We start from the raw sequence: 21,801 nt of genomic DNA on the forward strand, positions 1-21,801 counted from the left end.
TAGTCTTTTTATCATTATATGATGTCCTTCTTTGCCTTCTTAAACTGCTGATGCTTTAAAGTTTGTTTTGTCTGATGTAAGAATAGCTACTCTTGCTCGCTTTTGGTGTCCATTTGTATGGAATATCTTTTTCCATCCCTTTACCTTAAGTTTATATGTGTCCTTATGTGTTAGGCGAATCTCCTGAAGACAGCAGAAACTTGTTTGGTGAATTCTTATCCATTCTGCCATTCTGTAACTTCTAAGTGGAGCATTGAGGCCATTTACATTCAATGTTAGTATTGAGATATGAGATGCTATTCTATTCATCATGCTATTTGTTGCCTGAATACCTTGTGCTTTTTTCATTGTGTTATTGTTGTGTAGGTCCTGTGACAATTATCCTTTAAGGAAGTTCTATTTTGGTGTATTTAGAGGACTTGTTTCAATGTTTACAGCTTCTTTTAGCAATTCTTAGAGGGTTGGTTTGGTAGTGGCAATTTCAGCATTCGTTTGTCTGGAAAAGACTGTATCTTTTCTTCATTTATGAAGCTTAGTTTTGCTAAGTACAAAATTCTTGGCTGATAATTACTTTGTTTAGGGAGGCTAAAAATAGGACCCCAATCCCTTCTAGCTTGTAGGGTTTCTGCTGATAAATCTGCTGTTAATCTGGCAGGTGTTTCTTTATAGGTTACCTGATGCTTTTGGCTCACAGCTCTTAAGATTCTTTTTTTCACCCTGAGTGTAGATAACCTGATGACTATGTGCCTAGGCAATGATGTTTTTGTGATGAATTTCCCATGTGTTCCTTGTGCTTCTTGTATTTGGATGTCTAGATCTCTAGCAAGGCCAGGGAAGTTTTCCTCAATTATTCCCTCAAATATCTTTTCCAAACTTTTAGATTTCTCTTCTTCCTCGGGAACACCAATTATTCTTAGGTTTGGACGTTTAACATAGTCCAAAATTTCTTTGATGTTCTGTTCATTTAAAAAAAATTTCTGTGTCTTTGACAGATCAGGTTAATTTAAAAGCTTTGTCTTCAAGCTCTGAGGTTCTTTCTTCTGCTTATTCAATTCTATTGCTGAGACTTTCCAGTGCATTTTGCATTTCTCTAAGTGTGTCCTTGATTTCCAGACATTGCGATTGTTTTTTGTTTATGCTCTCTATTTCACTGAATAATTTTCCTTTCATATCCTGTATTATGTTTTTGATGTCTTTGAGTTGGACTTTACCTTTCTCTGGTGCCTCCTTGATTAGCTTAATAATCAACCTTCTGAATTCTTTTTCTAGCAATTCAGAGATTTTGTCTTGGGTTGGATCCATTGCTGGTGAGCTGGTATGTTCTTTTGGGGGTGTTGAATAACCTTGTTTTGTCATATTAATAGAAATGTTTTTTTGGTTCCTTTTCATTTCGGTTGACAATGTCAGAGGGAAGATCTGGGATTCAAGGGCTGCTGCTCAGATTGTTTTGTCCCGCAGTATGTTCCCCTGATGTGGTGTTCTCCCCCTTCCCCTAGGAATGGGGCTTCCTGAGAGCCAAATTGTAGTGATTGTTTTTGCTTTTCTTGGCCTAGTCACCCAGCAGAGCTATCTGTCTCTGGACTGGTACTGGGGAGGTCTGCAGAGTCCCATGATATGATCTATCTTCAGATCTTGAAGCTGTGGATACCAGCACCTGCTCCAGTGGAGGTAGCAGGGGAGTGATGTGGACTCTGTGAGGGTCTTTGGTTGTGTTTTTTTTTTTTTTCTTTTATTATTATTATTATTATTATTATTATTATTATTATTATTATACTTTAGGTTTTATGGTACATGTGCGCAATGTGCAGGCAAGTTACATACGCATACATGTGCCATGCTGGTGCGCTGCACCCACCAACTCGTCATCCAGCACTAGGTATATCTCCCAATGCTATCCCTCCCCCCTGTGTTTTTGTTTAGCATGCTGGTTTTATGTTGGTTGGCCTCCAGCCAGGAAGTGGCACTTTCAAGAATGCATCAGCAGCAGCCTTATAGGGAGGATGCCAACTTGCCCTAGGACACCTGGTTAAGTATTCAGTTTTCTCTGGTGGTGGGAAGGGCCATAGAGCTCCCAAAAGATTATCCTCTTTGTCTTTGGCTGCCAAGGTGGGAAAAGAAAGACCACCAAGTGGGGGCAAGGATAGGTGTGTCTGAGCTCTGCCTCTCTTTAGGTAGGGCTTGCTGTGGCTGCTGTGAGGGATTGGGGTGCTCTTCCCAGTCCAATGGAGTTATGTTCCCAGGGGGATTATGGCTGACTCTGCTGAGTCATACAGGTCTCCAGGGAAGTGGGGAAAAGCCGGCAGTCACAGGCCTCATGCTGCTCCCATGCATCTGCAGTCCTAAAGGCTGGTCTCACTCCCACCATGCACCTGCCCCCCACCAATAGCACTGAGTCTATTTCCAAGCAGTTAGTGACCAGGGCTGGGAACTTGCCTCAGACCCTCAGCCTCCCCACTCAGAAAGCAAGCAGGCTCACAGGTTTTTGGCATCTCAGGGAGCCTGCAGCAGTGATCCAGATCCTTCAAAGAGTCTGTGGATTATCTCAGCTTTCCTGGTATTTTCCTGTATTATCTCAGCTTTCCTAATATGTTTCCTGGTATGTTCCTGATATGTTCTGGGTATGTTTCTGTATCTCAGCTTTCCTGGTATGTTCCTTAGAGCAAAAGTTAACAATGTGAGTTTCCACATGTTACTCTGTCTGTAGGAGCAGGAGCTGCAAGCTACTCCTGCCTCTTCTCCACCATCTTAATCCTAGTATGACCCCTTTCACATTTTTAATTGGCATTCTTCTGTGAGGAAGTCTTGGCCCTTTACCTCATTTATTTATATAATCATCTATTTGATCCAAGAATCATATGGACTCTTGGATATTTATTTTATACTTTGGATTATAATCTAATACTGTTATAATTTACTTTCTTGCTCACATTTTCAAGTGTGAGACAGAGAGCTATTTTAATTTGGCTCCTGCATCCTTTTGACATCACCTGAAACATTTTAATATACTTTCCTGTGTGTTTGTGTGTCCATCTCATTCAATTAGGTTGTCCTCAAAGACAGAAATGTTGTACTATTTATTTTTGTGTTCCTTGTGTTGAACACAGTGATGGACATGGTAGGTCCTTGATAAATGTCTGTTGAATGAATTAGAGGAGCAGAGAAATGGGAGTGGAAGATTTATCTCACTAATAAAATAAGAATTCATCACTTTAGGCCCATACAAGTCCATTTGGGACCGCAGGAAACTTAGATACAGAGTTGTTTGTAAAGACCTCATCATTTTTATGAGAATATCATCTAACACAGTTATAGATCAGTTTGTGAACAGAATTTCTGCTGCCAAAGAAGAAGAGGTATTGTTGAATAAGTGAACATAGATAGGGTGCTTGAAATAGTAAATGTCCCCAGAATCATGGCCTCAGAGTTTGGAAATGTGCTTTGTGAAGAGCATTTGGAAGCAGTCCATATACGTTCCCTGAACACAGAGACTTCATAAGCTACTTCTGACTGGGAAGTTCTCACTGACTCCTGACATCCCAGAGAGTCACATTCTGTCCAGGATCAGGAGGGTGGTATAGATTTTAGAGTGAGGCTATTCAGCCAGTCAGAATATTTGGCTAAGAAATTTAATGCTTTAAGGTAATATCTCATGTATCCCAGAGTTTCTGAGATTTATTTTTCTTTTTTCTTTGCATCTGTGAGAAAAACCCAGCTAGTGGCAAAATTTTAGAAAACTTCTGATTCTCATCCATTTTCATCTTCGGTAAGGACCATCAATCTAGATTTCTCAATAGAGAGCTTAGAGCTCCTGAAGGCAAAGTTGTATGAAACTCAGCCAGGATATTCTTGGTCTCTGCCCAGGTATTAAATAACAGCCAGAAAAAGCTACACTCAGGCTAACTCACAGCTACCTTAGTCTCACAATGTCCGGAAGAGAGAAGATAACCAATCATCTTTGGGTGGTGGGAAAACCCTTCTAGAACTGTAACAGAGTAGGCAATAGAATCAGTGAAACTTGAGCTGGAATTTTCTTTACCTCTTGCTTATTTTATAACCCTGGACAAATTGCTTCCTCAAGCCTCGATTTCTTCATCTGTAAAATGGCGATAATATTGCCACCTTGGTAGGTGGCTTTAAGGAGATAAATCATAGATGTAAAGCCCGTAATGGAATACTTGGCACATAGCAGGTGCTGAAGAATGACACCTGTTATGAAGGCTCCAAACTCCCATTCCCCAAGCTCTTCTTGCAATTTCAAGTTCTTGTCCAGTCTGTAGTAAGTAACTGTTGCTGCACTACTCCATCCCAAATGTGAAAAGAATTCACAAGCCTTCCTTTATACAGCCCGCAATGCCCCTGGCCTGCAACCTTTCCTTTTAGTTTTTAATTATGTTTATAGTTCTCCTCAGAATGGCTGCCAAAAAGTTTCAGATTGTTACCAGCTGAAAAAAACCTCCAAAATCAACCTCCTTCTTGTATCTATTGTCCTCTCTTCAAACCATCCTGTCGCTCTCTTGACAATACTCTGTGTTCCTACAGCGTATTCCAGTAAAATAGGATTAAGTCTTTTCTGTTTGGCTCTAGGAAGCCATATTGCTTTCTGATCAAGTGTTACAAGCATTTTTTCAATACAAGGAGAGATGGAGAAAAATGTATATCACATCAGCCAGAATCTCTAGTAGAAAAAAATTCCTACACATGGGAAATTCTCTTCACCTGAAAGCCTTAAATATAATATAGTGATTAGTTTAGATTGTTACTTGACTTCTGAGTAGTATGACTCTAAAAACACAGAGCTCTTACATGCATTTTAGCTTTCTCTGCATCCAGTCAGTACTCTGCCCGGTCAGGCTGACGGAGATGAATCTTTGAGTACAAGCTTTTAGGTTAGACTGTCGCAAGCCCAGCACTGCACATCCTATAAGCTGAAAATAAATAATAAGAGCATATAGTAAACACATATAAAAATTATATGGCCTGGCCTCATGTAGTGCAAGATATAACTCCTGTAATCAAGACCTAACTGGCCATTTTTAGGACACCAGTTCCCATCTATAAATCTCCTGCTTCCAGGACTGCAATTTGATATGTGTAGCTGAGAAAAAAAGTTGGAAAGTGGGCAGAATATTTGCCTTAAATATCTGAGGAGAAACCATAAAAGGAAGAGCTGAAAATTATTAATGTGGTCAGTGGGGCAAGAAAGAGATTACAGAGCTTAAATTGTGTTTTCCCAAGCATCAAGCTAGCTACATCATTAGGGAAAACAGCATAAAACAAAAGGTGAAACAGAGAGCATTCTAAAAACTCATCATTAAAATAATTTCAATATCTTATATTTATAGGCAGGTTAGTCAGGAAAAGAAGCCTACAAGATTCCTTATAGGATGAGTTTCCAGAATAGGGGCACAAGGTCAGGCAGAGTCATTCTGATTGGGATAAGAAGAATTGAAAATGAAATAGATGGGGTTAGCCATCTGTGGAAATCTTTTCAGAAGCAACCAACCCTAAGAGATATCTTGAAAATGTGTTGCTTAATGAAATGAAGGCAAGTCCCTAAAATTTCCTTGGGAAGATGCCAATCAAAATATCATGCATTTAGGATCTGCTGTAATCTCAGAATTGTTACTTAGATTGGGAGTCGTAAGAGCTGGCATCCTACACTTGCTGAGTGACCTTGGGGAAGTTCTTTGACCTCTCCAAGACTCAGTTTCTTCATCTGCAACATGATAAAGACTTATATCTACCTGATAGAATTGCTGTATTATATGAAAATATTCATTAGAAAGTGCTTTGTAAATGATAAAAACCCTAAAATATTAATTTGATGATGATGCTGATGATGAAAGTGACAAAAATGTAAATGGATATGGGCTGTAGAAAAAGGATAATTGTAGTGTATGTTCTTCTTAATTGTGATTGTGACTAGGTCTCCCTGCCTGGTTTAGGGATATCCTAGGGTGCTACCGCCCACTGCCTACATATTTTAACCCACCCAGCCATAATTACCAGTGATTTGTCATCTGTCTCCCTTGCACCTGATGGCAAGTATCTCTTATTCCCTTGCCAAACCCTCCCCTTTCTTACTTTAAAGCACCTCCCATTTCTCCTTGCAATTAGTTCTATGTAATTAAAGGAAGAGAAATCATGATGTAGTCTTGCCCAGAATTTTTCTCTTTTTTCTACCATCTTTCTTTTGCTTATTACTCCCCAAAATACATCTTCATGCAAAATAAGTTAAGTCAAAAGTGCCTTCGATTAGGTCAATAACCATAGCCTTTGATCTAAAGCTTGCTTCATTTTAATTCTACACTGAAACCCCACCAGGCATTCCTAAATATTTTATGGCTTATGGTCGTACAGTCCTAGGAGACTACCAAGTCTCTATCCAATGTGATTTTTATCATGTGATTTGGCAACTGATTTCAAGTATATGCATATCTTTTACTTATGCTTCCACTCCCATCAGCTCTTTTGTAAATCCTGCTCTAGGACTGTCAACTGGTCAAGTTTCTGTTCTACCTTGGCAATGTATTGTCAAGATATATAATTTATTTTGATTGCTTGCAAAACACTTAATACAGAGTTCAGCACTGGAAAGAACATTACACCAAAAAGTCAGGGGAACTAAGTTCAAATTCTCAGCCTGCCACTAACTAGCTATGTGACTTGAACAAACCACTTTATTTGTTGAACTTCAGTTTCCTTATCTGTAAAATTAGAATGACCACTGTTTTACTGTGTATCTCACAGAAGCATTGCAAGGATCACTGTATCCTATACTTGTGTCTCTCATGCTATTTATTACTTTGTGCTTTAATTGTTTGCTTATTTATCTGTCTCTCTATTCCCAGAACCTAGCAGAAAACCAGACATATAGTAGGTGCTCAATGACATTTGTTGGAAGAATGAGCACATGAATGAATAAGGTAGTGATTGTGAAAGTGATTTGCAAAAATAAAAATGTATTCAAAATTATTTCAAAATGTCCTAGTAAGACAAGTATTGTAAGTATTTGCATACCCCATTTAGAGATGAAGTAATAGACTCAGAGGGGTAAAGTGCATTGTCCAAGGTGGTAAAATGACTTGATGATGGAGAAATGAGAAGACTGGGGTCTTTTAACTCCTAGTCCAGCTCATTCTCTACTGTAGTACATTGTCTCACGTTTTGCTATCAGTATTGTAAATCTTATTGGATGGAGACTTCAGATATCTTATTTTCTGGACCATGTGTGATGAGACTATAATAATGATCAATTTGGCCTGGGCTTCTCAAGACGTTAGAGTGTAAAAAGTGACTGGTAGTGCATAGGGCTCATTATGTAGTTTTTTTTTTTAATAGTTTGATTCTAAAGTAATCTATCAGACCAATAAACTCAGAGCAAAAGAGCGCTTTTGAGCAGGGCCTAGCCGAGTAAGAAACCACTACCCAACAACAGAAGTTAAAAACATTTGCAGTCATAGTGACCCGAGATCACACTCCAACCTGGGTGACAGAGTGAGACTCTGTCTCAAGAAAATAACAACAAGCAAAAAAACAAAACAAACAACAACAAAAACAAAAATTGAAGTTATGACTACAATTTGCAGATAATCAGACAATTGACAGGAAGCCAGACTTTTCTAAACCACTTTAAACCACTTTCTTCTCATGAAACCAGGTAACTTGCCTTTATTTTATCAAGAAACTGTTACCCTATGATTCTTTACAGTTAGAATGAATGCTAAAAGAGCAATAAACACCTTTAGGGAACAAGCGTAAGACAGAATTCAGGAGCCCTGCAATTGCAATGTGGTGTCTCAATCAATTACATTGAAAAAACAGCAGCTGCAGAGGCGTTGTTACCTTGGAAACAAAATAAGCATAGCTTATAGAAGTGGACAACACGACCTGAGCACCCCACGCACTTTTATGTGAAGATAGTTCAGAGGACAATTATGCCAATTCTTGCCAGACACTAATACCAATTTTAATACACAGAGAAAAGCCCTTGAAATCTTCCCTGAGGTTTGCTTTTGGCACTGTATTATATATTGCAAGCACACTGAGTAACCAAATCTAGATGGGCTCCAAGAAATCTCTGTGTTGGACTCAATTCCATCCTAGAATATTTATATTTATTTATTATTTATTATTATCTATTATTTATTATTTATTTATTTATATTTATTATATACCTTTCAGCTCCACCATCATACCTCCTCCCACAAACAAGAGCTCATCTTTTCTCATCTGTAGTATTGCAATAACCTTTTAGGTAGACCCCTTTGGCCTGTTTTTGGACCACCTACAACACTTCCTTTACATTGTTCCCCGAGTAATCTTTCTAAAATTCAAATATTTGATCACGCTATTATCCTATAAAAACCCTTTTAAGTAGTTCTCCATAATCTCAACCGTATTTTAGAAAATGTACCCTGGGGTTGCACTGTCAAATAAGTTTGAGGAAGTGTTTCTTAAAATATTCCTGCTCCTGGGCATTCGCCCTGCGTAGTAGTGTATTGAGAGCTCTGAGAAGAGTACCATAAAAATCTGTTTGATTTGTTAAATCCAGTACTTCCATACTTACTTGACCACAGACCCATTTTTCATACTACATCTACCAACATGTCTAAGCCATTGATATATCAATTTATCAATCTCTTCAGTGTCACTCTCTGAAAAAAATGGTTTGGTAAGTTTCTGTCAGTATCTGAACAATTTCTTAGACCCGTGTTCTTTTTTAGTTACAACTTAGCTTAAAAAAAAAAACTTAAAGTTTTTAAAATGTTTTGTTTTTAGCTCATTGGGTTGTATTCTATTTTATTAATTAACAAACTTTATTTTACAGAGCAGTTTTAGGTCCACAGCAAAGTTGGACAGAAAGTACAGAGTTCCCATATATCTCTATCTTCACACATGGACAACTTTGCCACTGACCACATCCTGTAATCAGGTACATTTGTTACAATCAATGAACCTATATTGACCCATCATTATCACCCAAAGTCTATAGTTTACATTAGATTTCACTCTTGGGAAAACCTTAAGTTCTCACTGTGAATTGGTTCCTTGTCAGTTTCTAGCCTCTATTGGGATTTTACTTCTGTTTAAAATAGGGGCACTAAGCAATTCATTTTTAGGGATCAGCTTTTTACTACTCAATAAAGGTCCTTGATAAAGAATCTTACCATACCATGAACTTAGTTGTACATCAACATCTTCGGGAATCAGTTGTTCTCATTAACAACATTTCCCACAGAGCTGAAGGCTAATCCTTTCCTGCCATCAAGGGCATGACACCAAGGTACAGCACACAAACAGAAAAGATGTGTGTTGAGTTTTGAAAAGGGAATAGAAGTTTGCCAAATTAAGAAGTAGAGAAACGGATTCTGCTATGGACTGAATTGTGTCTCCCCCCACCCAAATTCATATGTTGAAGCTCTAACCTCATATGATTGTCCTTGGGAAAAGGGCCTTTAGAAAAGGGACTCAGGTGAAATGAAGTCATAAGGGCAGGGACCTGATCCTCTACAACTGGTGCCCTTAAAAGAATAGAAAAAGACAGCTGATCTTTCTCTCCACCATGTGAAGTCACATGGAGAAGGCGTCCATCTACAAGCCATGAAGAGGACCCCCCTGGACCCAACCATACTGCCACCCTGTTCTGCGGATTCCAGCTTCCAGACCTATAGAAAATACTTTTCTATTGTTTAAGCTACCCAGTCTGTATTTTGTTATGGCAGCCTGAGCTAAGACAGCGTCCAAATAGAGAGAATAGCCTATATACAGGTAAAATGTCACAGGAAAAGAGTTTGCAAAGACTACCAGGTGATAAAGCCAGATTGCACATGCCCTTTATGTCATTCAAAGAGTTTTCAAAAAAACACTGGTCAATAGGATTAAGTCCAATGTGTGTTCTTTTCAACAGTAGTTATATTGTGCTTTAGGGACAATTTACAAGAAAAAGAGAAAAAAGTCAGGAAATACAACTGGAGCCTGTGAATGCTCCAGGAACTGATAAAACTAGAAGATTGATAAAAGATGACCTGATTTTCAGGAGTGGAAACTTCAGTGTCCACATCATCTTTCAACTCAATTGTCATAATAGCTTCTTAACTGTTCTCTGAAAATCTACTCTTGTCCCCTCCCAACCCTGCAAACCCATTTTTTTTCTACCTCAGACAGAGTTGTAGATAAAGCTTCTCACAATCTGATGTGCATTGGAATTCCCTGAAGGGCTGGTTAAACAGATTACTGGACTCCACTCCTAGGGATTCTGGGTCAACAGGTCTGTGGTGGAGCCCTGAGAATTTGAACATCTACCAGCTCCCAGGTGATGCTTTTGCTGCCAGTCTTTGGACCATCCTTTGAGGACCACTGGCATGAAAACCAACCTGATTAGTCTCAGAGTTGCAATTAATATTCATTTTTTCCTCCACTGTACAAATGTAGACTCCCCTCAGCTACCATACCTTCTAACCTTGATGGCTTCTCTTGTAGTGTGAACTTGACTGTCATCCCTGAGTGGTCTGAGTCCCTAGTCATCATATTGTGTCATGCTTAACTCCTGCCCTTGTCTATTCAGAATTACAATGGAGCAAGGGGTGTGCCAAGAGATGCCCCAGTTGATTATCTGGGTTTCATAAGTATTCACCCTGTTACCATTGTGTAACAACAACCCCACCTCTTCCTGCCAATAAGTCAGTGACTCCTACCAAGATGATGCCTCCTTTTTTCTCTTGTGGTCCAAGGACATAAAGAGTCTCAAGTTCTCTAGTGGTAGTTGTCACTTGTAATTCAATGTTACGCTTGCTGTATACCCTGGTAAAAGTGTGCTGCCTTTGGTGACAAGCATCTCTATTCTAACTCTATTGAGCCTACAGTTCCAGGGACAGGAAGAACAAAGTCTCCCTTTGTAAGACAGGGATTAATAGAAAATGGAATCATCCTTGCTTTCACCCATTGGTTTTCAGATTATGTACTCATCCTGTAGGGTCACAGCACCATATATAAGTCTTTTATTTAATTCATACACTGTATCCTAGAAAAGGGAACCCCAGCCTCAAAGAGAATTTCCTCGAAGCTGGCACTTCAGCTGTGCCTTCAGCAGGCCTTACAGACAGTCTATCAGGCTGGAAATTTCTGAATAGCACAATATCTGAAATAGTCAGTGGAACCCATGGTTTTATTCTTTGAGATGTTTTATTGGATCCCATTTTAATGGATCCCTTTATAAGCCCTCAGATAGTGGTGCTGGCTGAGGCTCTGCAGGCAAGAAAGGAAAACCCATACCTGATATACCCATCTATTTCTAACAAGAAAGCACTGGCCCTTCCAAGATGGAAGAGACCGACTTGCCACCCTCATGGCCAATTTGCATCTTCAAGGAAAGGTTCTATATTGAGGGCACAGTGTTGTCCTTTGTTTCTGGCCAATTGAATACTTGACAGCAGCAATCAGCCTTGGTGAATGGGAACCCATGTTGTTTGGTCCATGTGTGGTCTCATTTTTTGCCTCCATGTGCTCACTATGCCAGTTCCAGAGTAGCCAATGTCAAAAACAAGCTAATGTCAAATGACTGAGTCATTCTATATATTTGGCAGTTCAGTGTCTCTCCCATAGTAGATGTTTTCTGGTAAGTGTTAACATGTGAAACAAAGATTCTCACATGTTGTACCCACTCAATTATGTCCATCCACACGGCTTTACCCTGGAGTTCTTTCTTTCAGTCCTTTCTATTTTTTTTTCATGCCCCTACCAGCCAGACAAGCCGTTTGCTGCTGCTCATGAGTCTGTATATGTATTCTAAACCCTGGCCTGGTGCACTGCCTGAAAGTCTTCATTGGAAAAATTGTTTATCACCAGTTTTTCCCGGCCATCCCTGAATAAGATTGTATTGCAACTGTCATCCATTTTTTGTTTGCACTCATCTACCCAGCTGACTAATCTTTAAACAAAGTCTGAACCTTTTCAAAACTCCTGCATCAGCCGGTCATCTGAGACCCCAGATGTGGCCATAGGCATGGCTGAGGCAAGGGAAAGGATGATGGTGCAAATGTGGTAGATGATTCTGGTGTCTGGGCTACTGGTTCACGTAGTTTGCTGGTATCCTTTGGTCTTGCTTGTACTTATCTCACATGTGGCACTTCTACTCTATGATGGGTTCATTCCACATCCTTATGATTTCATCCTCTCACCATTACCAATCAGCAACCCCAGTCTTCTCGTCTCTTGCCTGCCATCATTCCCTTAAAAACTTTACCCCATAACCCTTCAGGGAGATGGATTTGAGGGTTCCTCCTGTCTCCTCATCCAGCTACCTAATGATTATTAAACTCTTTCTCTGCTGCAACTCCTGCTGTTTCAGTGTATTGATATGTTATGGTACAGCAGGCAAATGATCCTGGTGGTCCCATAACACAGGCATACTGCTTTTCTTGTGGTAACGGGAACAAGTGCAACAGTATGACTTTTCCTTCAGTGAGGTCTCAGCACGTTTCTGAAACCAGGACCCCTGAAAACTATACTGATTCAGCAGACTCCCGAATCTTTCAGTATTTACCTTTTACCTCTTGGAGTGGAATGCGTGTGTCTTATCAAGTTCTCCATCATGCTAACCATCCCTTGCTGATGTGGCCCAATTAGCATGAAGTCATTGGCTTAAAGGATCAATGTGATTTTCTGCAGTATGTGCAGATGGTTCAGATCTCTTCAGACTACTTTATAACAAAGGGTCAGAGATTTAGCATAGCCCCACAGAAAAACTGAAAATGTGTGCTAATTTTCATCCTTGAGAACGTGAACTGATTTTGATCGTCTTTGATTGGGATATACGAGAAAGAATTTGCCAAATTGGAGGCCACATATTAGTCTCTTCTGACAGGAATTTCATATCTAGCACAATGGCTGTAGTTTGAGCTATCACTTAAATGAATTTGTGGTAGCCTCTAGTTACCATCAGTATTTATTACATTTCTGTAGGGACTAAACTGGTGGATTAAATGGAGATATAATGGGAACTACCACCTCTGCATCTTTCAGGTCTTTAATAGTGGTGATAACTTCAGCTACTCCCCAAAAGTAATACTGGCTTGAATTTACTATCTTTGCCTGATGAGGCAGCTCTTATCTTGTAGGCCAAGGACCCAAGTATGTGAGTTATTCCAAATGCCAAGTATGCCAATCCAATTATACATTTGAGTGTGGGGAAAAGAAAGAGAGATCAGATTGTTACTGTGTCTGTGTAGAAGAAGTAGACATAGGAGACTCCATTTTGTTCTGTACTAAGAGAAATTCTTCTGCCTTGAGATGCTGTTAATCTGTAACCTTACCCCCAACCTTGTGCTCCCTGAAACATGTGCTGTATCAACTCAGGGTTAAATGGATTAAGGGCTGTGCAAGATGTGCTTTGTTAAACAGATGCTTGAAGGCAGCATGCTCGTTAAGAGTCATCACCACTCCCTAATCTCAAGTACCCAGGGACACAAACACTGCGGAAGGCCGCAGGGACCTCTGCCTAGGAAAGCCAGGTATTGTCCAAGGTTTCTCCCCATGTGATAGTCTGAAATATGGCCTCGTGGGAAGGGAAAGACCTGACCGTCCCCCAGCCCGACACCCGTAAAAGGTTTGTGCTGAAGAGGATTAGTATAAGAGGAAGGAACGCCTCTTGGCAGTTGAGACAGGAGGAAGACATCTGTCTCCTGCCCGTCCCTGGGCAATGGAATGTCTCAGTGTAAAACCCGATTGTATGTTCCATCTACTGAGAAAGGGGAAAAGCCGCCTTAGGGCTGGAGGTGGGACATGTGGGCAGCAATACTGCTCTTTAAGGCATTGAGATGTTTATGTGTATGCCTATCTAAAGCACAGCACTTAATTCTTTACCTTGTTCATGACGCAGAGACCTTTGTTCACGTGTTTATCTGCTGACCTTCTCTCCACTATTATCCTATGACCCTGCCACATCCCCCTCTCTGAGAAACACCCAAGAATAATCAATAAATACTAAGGGAACTCAGAGGCTGGCGGGATCCTCCGTACGCTGAACGCCGGTCCCCTGGGCCCCCTTTTTTCTTTCTCTATACTTTGTCTCTGTGTCTCTTTCTTTTCCAAGTCTCTCGTTCCACCTAATGAGAAACACCCATAGGTGTGAAGGGGCAACCCACCCCTTCATTTGAGACCAGGGAAGTAACCATTAGGTGGTTTCATGGACCCAGGAAATCCATAGTAAGCCAAACCTTGGCCAGATTTTTGTTTATTATCTGGCCTCCAATATGCCTCCATCCTAACAGAGGAGTCATAGCTTTTGCTTATATCCTGTTTCCCAGAATTGAGTCATATAGCTATTCCTAGCTGCAAGAAAAGTTGTGAATGTGAATATTTTAATATTATGAGTAGTTGGGTAAATCACCAACCCAAACACAATCTGAGCTCTGTAAGTAAGGAAAAAGCAGAAAATAGATGCTGAGTAGGTAGCTAGCTTGTCTGCAACAGCAATGCCTATTGGATCCAAGAGGTTTTTTTTTTATATGCCATATTCCTTTTATACTTAAATAACCAGTTTAGGAAAATTAGAGCAATATTCATTATTATTCTATTTAAGGTAATGTTTACAAAATACTGAGGTCTCCTAGTGTTAGTGAGGTTATTCCCTCAAAAGCAGTGCCTATGTGACTCTGAACAATGTCTGTCTCCAGCTTTCCATTGTTCCAGAATCACATTTTCCCCAAATTAATATGAATTGCTAAGAACATTTTCTATTTTGTTATATCTATAAGGGAGAGAGAGAAAGCCAATTTTTTATTAGTCTCAAATTACATTCATCCCACTTTTTTGGTGGTAAAATTACCTCTTATGAAGTGACGATGATTGTAACTTATTATTAAATAATAATTAATTTATTTAATATCCTTATTTGGAAAAATAAATTTCCAAATATATATAACACCTGAACTTAACCCTTAAAAGTAAAGGAAAGATAATGCAGACCTCAAGTGAATTGTCTTAATGTCAGATAATATACAAATGTCTGAGTCCAGAAGAACATAAAGTCTCCTTTACTTTCGATTTAACTGTATGTTTCAAATCATTTGAGGTCCACATAATAAAAATTGTCTCTTCTTTATCATTTTACCCATGCCAAGTTTCCTAATGGACACAAGTTCTTCATTCTACTCTTTTAAATTACCCCACTTAATCAACTCTTTTCAATTGGAAGGAAACCTCTTCTTTTTAAAACCACCCTATCTCATTTCTTTCTTATGTGGCCACTTAGATTCAGTGATTCTTCCTCTTGTCCTGTGAAAAAGGTTATCAAGCATTGAGCATTTTGATCCTTAGACACCTGATGGATTGCTTAGTATATTAGAAAAGGGGGAGCTTTAGATTCTGAAGGATAAATTGGGGAACTTTAAAAGAAGCTATTACCTTTCTCTGCCTTCAGGGTATAATATCTAAAAAAAAATCAGATATTGTACACTGCAAAGATCAAACTGCTCTTAGCACTTTCACTATGCATTATTAAGCTAAAATAATCTCTAGTTCTTTTTTAGCATGGAGGTACAGGACCGGAGAACAACTTTAGTTATTCTGGCCTAGATATGATTTGTATCTCCAGAAGAAATGCAAGAAAAAAGAAAAAATATGTATCCCATTACACTTATATCACTCCCTGTCTCAAATTGATTTTTGAAATTTGGTGAGTATAGTGAACTCTAGGTGTACAATAGTAAAATTATAGCAGACTTGTACCATGTAGTTAAAATCCTCTCTTACATCTAAATGCCACTTTAAAGTTAGTAAAGACCTGCTTTTATCCATTACTTCATTTGATTTTCTTTAATCTCTTATGAAGGTAACTGAGCAAGATAGTCATCAGTACTGATCACACATATTTAAGCTGTCTCTTCCTTTTGGCACATAGGAAGATTGCCCTTCTCTCTGCCCACTTCAAGTTAGGTGTAATCATATGACTTGCTTTGACCAATGAAAGGTGAGCAGATGTGTCATTTCCAAGGAAAAGCATTGAGAGGTAGTCCATGCTTTTCAACATTTTTTTTTTTCCCTCTGTCAGGGCAACCAGCAATGCTAAGTCTGTGTCCCAGAGTGAGAATGAAAATTCAGAGCAAAGTCCCTAGACTACCCACAATGAACACATAGTATGAATGAAAAATAAACCTTTTTGTTGTTTTAAGTCATTAAGACTTTAGAGTTATTCATTACAACAGCCTAACCTTGCTTAACTTGCAAGATTGAAGTGGCTTTAATCTTAACAATATATTGTTTGTTTGCAAAGAATGGAAACCCATTCAAGCCAGCTTGAGAAAAGTGGGCTACAAAGGGTATCACATTAAACCCAAGTGTAGGAAACATGACCAAGCCTTGTGGAACCAATCACATATTTGATGATCTCTTTCTTCTCCTCTATTCTGTCTCTCTCTCTCTCTCTCATCTGTCTGTCTCTTTCTCACTCTTACTTTCTCTTTCACACACACACAAACACCTTAAACCCCAAGTCTACATAATCGAATTTCTAGAAAAGAGAAGCTGATTGCCTAAGCTTGGATTAAATGTCCATCCCTGTATCATTCAGCTGTGACCAAGGCACAAGGTCATGTGGCAAGCAAGCTGCTCACTTTCTGCAATAGGCAAGGCATATTCTGTAAGAAGAGAGAATAGACAGAGTGAAATGATAGGCATTTTTAGTCCACCAGTCAAAATTAGTTGGCTTCAGAGCCAGAAATAGAACTCAGGTGTTCTGACTTGTAGTTCAGGGCTTTTTTTCTACCACACAATTTCCTGAAGCTTCACACTTTTGTATTTGGAAGAAATGATTGGACCTAAACTCTATCTGAACCCATGTAATGATAACACTTTTTATAACAGGGCACTACTGTTATTTTCATTTAAAAAATATATATAGCGATGCAAAAATAGACTGGTATCTCATAGAAGATATCCAGCTTTCATTGGATAATAAGTCAAAACCTCCTTGAATTTATAATTATATATTTATTGTGCCTTATTTTGTTGTCTTCTTTCAACGTTTCTGTATTGAATGATCTTTGTCCTCAATCTATCTAAAAAAAATACAAAAAAGTCTTTGATTTTCTTCTCAAAGTTTCAGAGTTAGATGTATTTTTTATCCAGATTTTTGGGGTCAATTTTTATTTTCCCTAATTTAACATTAACTTTTTAACTATTAGTGTTCCTTAAAAAACCTTGTAACAGCATGAAAATCAACTTATAACTTGAGTAACTTGTATTTCTCCCAAATTAATAAATATGTTATTTTTATGTCACCTGTGATGTTACTCTCACTATATGCATGGTGTACACAAATTCAACATTTAATACTCAATAGCCTCTGAAGAATATTTGCACAATTTGAGTAAGCTACCATGCATTAAAAGAGCAGTGACAGGCCAGGAATGGTGGCTCACACCTGTTATCCCAGCACTTTGGAAGGCTGAGGCGGGTGGATCACCTGAGGTCAGGAGTTTGAAACCAGCCTGGGCAACATGGTGAAACCCCATCTCTACAAAAAACACAAATAATTAGCTGGGCATGGGGGTGCACGCCTGTAATCCCAGCTACTAGGGAAGCTGAGGCAGGAGAATTGCTTGAACTCAGAAGGCGGAGGTTGCAGTAAGCTGAGATGCCACTACACTCCAGCCTGGATGACAGAGCAAGACTCCATCTCAAGCAAACAAACAAAAGAGCAGTGACAACTTGGTTATGGTTCTGTGAATTGAAATGCCAGGCTTCCCTTAGGGTTAGTTCCTCCATAAGAAAGATGATCATTCTTCTATCCTCTACAAAGGAGTAAAATATTTATCTTCTCTCTTCACTCTTCCCTGCCTCACCTATCACACACATTTCTGTACCTGATTATGGTGTTCTCCCTTGCCACTAATACTTGGGCCATGTTTCTGAAATCCAGAGCTTAAAGTTATCCAGAAAACTGCTTAACTTAAAGCTTGCTTAGGGTGCAGCATGCTGTAGTAGAAAAAGCTCAAACCAGGCTTGAGAAAGCTAGATTCTAGTCCTAGCTTTGTTCTTTAAGAATGGCAAAACTTCTGCAAGTCATATACACTCTGAGCTTCCATTTCCTCATCTGGAAAAGATATAAATACTGTTCTACTCACCTCTCAGGCACACTGAAGGCTCAAAGGAGATGTATGTGACAATTTGTTTAGAACGGAGAAAAAATATACTAATGTAATATACCATTAACAATATTTTCTATAAGAATCTCTATCTCTTACAGTCTCTCCAAAATTGACATTAGAAGAGAAAATTTAAGAATAATCTTAAATAGAAGACAAGCAATCCGTTATTTAACAACATCTGTGTCATAAATGTTTCATATATGCTGTTTGCCACAGTTCTTCCAACTGTTTCTGTCAATGTAAAAACAACTGGAAATTTCAGACAACCTAAAGTTTACAAATAGAAGAAGGCAAGATGCTGTTTAATAAAATAAATCACTTCAAGACCCAATGATAGATTTAATAGTCATGTCCTTTAGCAGATGTCCAAATCCTAAAATTCACATGACCCTTAGATTTTTTTCGCTGCTAGAAATCCTACCAATTATAGACTCCATTGCATTAATATGCATCTTCTTTGAAAATGCATGAAAATGCATGTTAATCTCTGCTTTATAAGGATGCAGATTTTGGTTGAGGTGCAGAGGTAGGTATTTTTGTGGCCAGTAATACTTTGTGGGAATGTAGACCTGAGCGATTTTCTTTGGTAGGGGATTAAGGAAGCATGCAGGTATTGGGCTCCAAGCCCAAGGAACAGGAGAAAAGTAGTGGGAGGGTAATAAAGATAATCTTCATCTATTTTTAATGAAAAAGTAACTAATGATGACCCTGTAACTTACAATGGAAGAAATACTCTCCTTTCACTTCCTTCTCCTCTTTCTTCTGCTTTCAACATGTGAGCCCTGTATTAGGGATACAACTATTACATGGTTTCTAATATCTAGGAGCTTCCTTACTTCAACCCTACATTTCAGGAATACAGCCCTCAGTATCCAGAAATCAGGCAGAGACATTAGATCTAGAGTTACATTTCTGACCATAGTTTACTTTCCATGCTACCTTTTATATCAATACCCTTAGATCAATCAATGTGGAGTCTCTTAGATCAATATGCTTCTCTATTATCACCCTCTGATGTGTATATGGGAAGGATGGAAGTGGAGGGGAAGGAAAATATTGGGTCTCACCAAGGGTTACATGTATATGAGGCAACTGAAGAAAATGACTCTGCTTTTCCATATAGGATTCCATGTTGATTTTGTGGGCAAATTCAATTCCTTATCTTGAATGATATACAAAAGTTTAATATATTCAGCAAATATTTATTGAGCACCTTCCTTGTACCAGACACTGTGGCAGATTATGGTATAATATGAGATGAATAAGCCACTATGCACATTCTAAAGAAGCTTACTGTCCACTGGGAAGAAGACACAGGCATCAGATTTCAAAACAATAAATAAATACTGTATTAGGAAAACAAACAGGGTTTTATGAAAGATCAGAAAAGACTTTGTGCAGGGCAGGTTTTCAGACAAGCTAAGAGGAAGTTGGAAAACTGCACTAAACAGAGGAAATAGAATGTGCAAAGTTTAGCACTGAGATAAGGCATGACATATTTGAAGAAGTGCAAAAACTCTATTGTGGCTAGAAGATAGAGTGAGGTGAAAAGGTGGGAAGAGTAGCAAGAGACAAGGCTGTGGCAGTGAGCCTTATACATTTTATTAACATATTACAGTGGTTTTCCAATTATGTGTGATGATAATTCTGGAAGATTTTGGAGTTAGATGATGTCAATAAAGAATATTCTTCTACCATATCTGAGGTTAGAACCAACAGAGGGAGAAAAAAAAAGTCAGACAAATGTAGATAAAAATATCAACTTTATGTTGGAGAGTATAACTTTGTATATATTATAATGTCAAGTAGACTTGTTAATACTGCATCCTTAATTTGAATTTATCTACCCAATCCCTGATACTACTGAAATACCTTAATAGTCTTCTATAGCAGATCAGCCTTTGTCAACTTTACAGCATGGAGGAGCAGATAATTCATGCGTCCTGAAGGCAAACTATTTCCTGAAAAAAGAGCCCAGGAGCTAAAGAACGTGAGTTGTCAGATGTCTTGTAATGAACAACCACAATAGCAACAACAAACTCATTTAGACACGTAAAATATGATAACAAAGAGAAGGTCTCAAAACTTCCACAAGGAAGAAAACAAAAAAAAGTTATACTACAAAGGGGCGAGAATCAAATTGGCATCACACCGTTCACCAGTAATTTGTACCTCTGTGCATCTACTGAACATCTGTCATCCTTGAAAGTCCTGTTATACAATAAACAAGTAATCGAATCATACAAACAATAACTTCTTAAGAAAGTGAGGAGAACTCGGGAGACAGAGCTTGCAGTGAGCCAAGACGGCACCATTGCACTCCAGCCTGGGCAACAAGAGCAAAACTCTGAAAAAAAAAGAAAGAAAGAAAGAGAGAGAGAGGAAGGAAGGGAGGGAGGGAGGGAGGGGAAGGGAATGTGTGGGCACTTGCATATTTGAAAAGGTATTTTGTGTTCAAACAAGATTGGTATATTGTGTGTAGAACTCTAGGATTAAAATGATTTTTCACTAGAACCTTGAAGTGTCACATCATTGTTACTCCTACCATCCAATTTTTTTTCCTCTAATAATCTTCCACTCTGTTTTTGAAACTCAAATAGTTAAATAATGGATCTCTTGGATTAATTCCCTCTGTTTATTTTCCTCATATATTTGTTTCTTTTTTATTTGTTTTAAATCATGTGACATCTCCACAAATTTTTCTTCTATCAGTTTCTAAGAGCTCTTTTTAGTGCTCTGATTGTTATTGCTTTTCCTGAGAACTCTCTTTTATGTTGCTATCTTCAAACGTGTAGTTATGATTTTTTCTTTGTATTTTAAGATTTAGCAACAGAAAAGCTTTTCATATTCAAGAAGTTTGTTCACTCACAGAGTTTACTTTAAGGGAGAGAAGGCTGTTTCACAAAGTGACCCAAAGAAGCCAATGTCATTCTGGAGGTGCTAATTACTACACTAGTTGCCCTAATTTCCCCAATAACATATAATTTTAACTTCTTTAGGAAAGTGTCTTATAATTTGGTTGCTTATTTGTTTACCTGGGAGACAAATTTTGGCAGTGGGTGGTGCAAACCTAATAAGCTTCAGTGTTTTGAGGTTACGTTTCTCTTTACTGACCTCTTTGCATTAAAAGAGACTCAATAATTCTGCAAGTCAAATTAACCTTCTCCCCAGCTGCAGATGATAGCTCCCACTATCCCATTCATCAATCACTAGAACATTTTCTAGAAATTTGTTGAAATATTTTTCCACTAATGGCCTCCTTTAGTTATTATTATGATTTAGGATTAAAGGGGGCCTCAAGAAAAAGAGGGGTTAAAAGTGGTGTGTTCTGTCATTCTGAACTGGAAGCCTTTGTGAGTCCTTCAAATTTCAACATTGCTAGTTTCGTTTCTCAAATGATTGTTATGAATAACACTGCCACCAGCCATATATGAGAATACTTGTTGCCGTGTGTCCTTCACAACAATGAATATTATTGCTCTTTTGAATATTGACCATTCTAATAAGTTAAAATGGCATATCTTTATTGTTTTGCTTTGCAGTTTTTTGATTAAAAAAGAAGCTGAGTATCTTTGGATCTCAGATGGGATTTTTCTCTGATAGAGTTTGCTTTTTATGTACTTTGATCATTTTATTGAGGTTTGACATAAAC

The sequence above is a fragment of the Pongo pygmaeus genome, chromosome X (assembly GCF_028885625.2).
Source record: "Pongo pygmaeus isolate AG05252 chromosome X, NHGRI_mPonPyg2-v2.0_pri, whole genome shotgun sequence".
Taxonomy (NCBI): Eukaryota; Metazoa; Chordata; class Mammalia; order Primates; family Hominidae; genus Pongo; species Pongo pygmaeus.